This window comes from Diceros bicornis, chromosome 26 (genome assembly GCF_020826845.1).
Source record: "Diceros bicornis minor isolate mBicDic1 chromosome 26, mDicBic1.mat.cur, whole genome shotgun sequence".
In the NCBI taxonomy this organism is placed as follows: Eukaryota; Metazoa; Chordata; class Mammalia; order Perissodactyla; family Rhinocerotidae; genus Diceros; species Diceros bicornis.
The window spans coordinates 18,006,997-18,010,985 of record NC_080765.1 but is presented as its reverse complement, the minus strand read 5'-3'; positions in this window follow the sequence as shown (position 1 = coordinate 18,010,985).

Genomic DNA, 3,989 nt, shown 5'->3' with positions numbered 1-3,989 from the left:
ACTCCATAGCCAGGTGTCCTGTCACCAAACCTCCCCACAAAAATTGTGTTGTTACTTTTCTGATCTGGGTCTCAGTATCTTCAGTTGTAAAGCCAGGTTCATGAGACCCAGTCGACAGATATTATCTTTCACCCTTCGTTGACCCAAGCACAGTGCCTGGCAAGATAATCAGCTCAATAAACGAAGCTTAGTTATTTGTTTATCATTATTCTTGTTATTTGGGTAGGATATTAACCCATTATCAGATATATGGTTTGGAAATATTTTCCCCATCCCACAGGTTGCCGTTCCAATCTGTCGATCATTTTCTTTGCTGTGCAGAAGGTTTTTTAGTTTCATGCAATCCCACTTGTCTATTTTTGCTTTTGTTGCCTGTGCTTTTGGTGTCATATCCAAAAAATCATTGCACAGACCAGTGTCAAGAAGACTTTTCCCTATGTTTTCTTCTAGTAGTTTTACTGTTTCAGATTTTAAGTCTTAAATCCATTTTGAGTTGATTTTTGTATGTAGTGTGACATAAGGGTTCAATTTCATTCTTCTGAATGTAGGTATCCAGTTTTCCTAGCACAGTTTAATGAAAAGACTATGCTTTCCCCATTGTGTGTTAAAGACACACTTATTAAAGATCAGTTGACTGTATATGTGTGGATTTACTTCCAGGCTTTCTTTTTTGTTTCATTGGTCTATAAGGTCTGTTTTTATGCCAGTACAATACTCTTTTGATTACTGTAGCTTTGCAATATATTTTGAAATCAGGAGGTGTGATACCTCCAGTTTTGTTCTTCTTGCTCAAGATTGCTTTGGCTATTTGAGGTCTTTTGTGGTTTGATACGAATTTTTGGATTGTTTTTTCTATTTCTGTAAAGAATGCCATTGAGATTTCATTAGGGATTGCATTGAATCTGTAGATCATGTTGGGTAGTATGGACATTTTGACAACATAGATTCTTCCAATTCCAAAACATGGCATGTCTTTCCATTTATCTTTGTCTTTAATTTCCTTCATCAGTGTTTTAGAATTTTCTTTGTACAAGTCTTTCACCTCCCTGGCTAGGTGTATTCCTAAATATTTTATATTTTTCTTGATATTGTGAATGGGGTTGTTTTCTTAATTTCCTTTTCCTATAGTTTATTGTTTGTGTTTAGAAATGCAACTGATTTTTGCGTGTTGATTTTCTATCTTGCAACTTTACTGAGTTTGTTTATTAAGTTCTAACAGTTTTTTTTTTGTTGAGCCTTTAGGGTTTTCTACATATATAGTCATACTATCTGCCAACAGAGATAATTTTACTTTTTCCTTTCTGATTTGAATGTCTTTTATTCTTTTTGTTGTTTAATTTCTTTGGTTAGGACTTCCAGTACTGTGTTGAATAGAAGTGGTGAGAGAGGGAATCCTAGCCTTTTTCTGGATCTTAGAGGGAAAATTTTCAATTTTTCTCCCATTGATTATGATGTTAGATGTGGGCTTTTCATACAGGGCCTGTATTGTGTTAAGATAAGTTCTTTCTATACCTATTCTGCTGAGAAATTTTAATCATGAATGAATGTTGAACTTTTTCACATGCTTTCTCTGCATCTGTTGAGATGATCATGCAGTTTTCTCTTTCTTTTGGTTAATGTGGTGTATCACATTGATTGATTTGCATACGTTGAACCGTCCTTACATACAGGGATAAATCCCACTTGGTCATAGTATATAATCCTTTTAATGTGCTGTTAATTCAGTTTGCTAGTATTTTATTCAGGATTTTTGCATCTATGTTCATCAAGGATATTGGCTTATAGTTTTCTTTTCTCGTCCTGTCTTTGTCTGGCTTTGGTATCAGGGTAATGCTAACCTTATAAAATGAGTTTGAAAGTGTTCCCTTTTTTTCTATGTTTTTTGGAAGAGTTTTAGAAGGCTAGGTATTCATTCATTGAATGTTTGGTAAAATTCATCTATGAAGCCATCTGGTCCTGGGCTTTTCTTTTTTGGGAAGTTTTTGATTGCTGATTCAATCTCCTTATCTTTTTTTTTTTTTTTTTTTTAATGAGGAAGATCAGCCCTGAGCTAACATCCATGCCACACCTCCTCTTTTTTCGCTGAGGAAGACCGGCCCTAGGCTAATATCTGTGCCCATCTTCTTCCACTTGATATGGGATGCCGCCACAGCATGGCCTGACAAGTGGTTCATCGGCGCATGCCCGGGATCCGAACACGGGCCACCAGCAGCGGAGCATGCACACTTAACCACTAAGCCACGGGCCAGCCCCTCACTCTCCTTATCTTTTATTGGTCTAGTCAGGCTTTTCATTTCTTCTTGATTCGGTTTTGGTAGGTTTTATGTTTCTAGGAATTTATCCATTTCTTCTAGATTATCCATTTTGTTGGCATATAATTGTTCATAATAGTCCCTTATGATCCTTTTTATTTCTGAGTCATCTGTTGTAATGTTTCCTCTTTCATTTCTGATTTTAGTTGAGTTTTCTCTCTCTTTTTTTAAATTAGTCTAGATAAGAGCTTGTAGATTTTGTTCATGTTTTCAAAAAACCAACGCCTACTTTTGTTGATTTTTCTATTGTTTTTCTATTTTCTATTTGATTAATTTCTGCTCTAATCTTTATTATTTCCTTTCTTCTGCTCACTTTGGGCTTAGATTGTTCTTCTTTTTCTAATTCCTTGAGGTGTTAAGTTGTTTATTTGACATCTTTCTTCTTCTTCTTTCTTTTTTTTTTCCTGAGGAGGATTCACCCTCAGCTAATATCGGTTGCTAGTCTTCCTCTTTTTGCTTGAGGAAGATTCACCCTAAGCTAATGGCTGTGCCAATCCTCCTCTATTTTGTTTGTGGGTCACTGCCACAGCATGGCCACTGATGAATGGTGTAGGTCCACACCCGGAAACCAAACCTGGGCTGCTGAAGTGGAGTATGCCAAACTTAACCACCAGGCCACGGGGCTGGCCCCAATCTTTCTTATTTTTTAATGTAAGAATTTATTGATATAAACTTTCTTAGAACTGCTTGTGCTGCATCCCATAAGTTTTGGTATGTTGTGTTTTCATTTTCATTTGTCTCAAGATATTTTTAAATTCCCTTTTGATTTCCTCTTTGACCCAATGGCTGTTCAAGAGTGTGTTTAGTTTCCACATATTTGTGAATTTTCTCATTTTTTTGTTGTTATTGATTTCTAGCTTCATTGCAGTGTGGTCAGAAAAGATACTTGGAATGATTTTTCTTGAATTTGTTAAGACTCATTGTGTTACCTAACATGTGAGCTATCCTGGAGGATGTTTCATGTATGCCTTAGAGTGTGTATTCTTCTGCTATTGGGTGGAAAGTTCAGTATATGTCTGTTAGATCCATCTGTTCTATAGTGTTGTTCAGTTCTGCTGTTTCCTTATTGACTTTCTGTCTGGATGATCTACCCATTAGAGAGTGGTGCATTGATGTCTCCTACAATAATTGTATTGCTATTTCTCCCTTCAGATCTGTCAATGCTTGCATTATATATTTAGATGCTTCAAGGCTAGGTGCATATATATTTATAATTTTATATCTTCCTGTTGAATTGACACTTTTGTCATTATATAATGACCTTCTTTGTCTCTTGTGACATTTTTTGACTTAAAGTCTATTTTGTCTGATTTAACTATAGTCACTCTTGCTCCCTTTTGGTTACCATTTACATGAAATATCTTTTTTCCATCCCTTCACTTTCAGCCTATGTGTTCCCTTAAAGCAAAAGTGAGTCTCTTGTAAGCAACATACAGTTGGATCTAGTTTTTTTAATCCATTCAGTCACTCTATGTCTTTTGATTGGAGAATTTAATCCATTTCCCTTTAAAGTAATTATTGACAGGTAAGGACTTACTAATGCCATCTTATTAAATGTTTTCTGACTGTTTTGTAGTTCTTTTGTTCCTTTCTTTCTCTCTTACTCTCTTCTTTTCTAACTTGATGATGTTTTGGTAGTGGTATGCTTTGATTCCTTTCTCTTTCTCTTTGTGAATC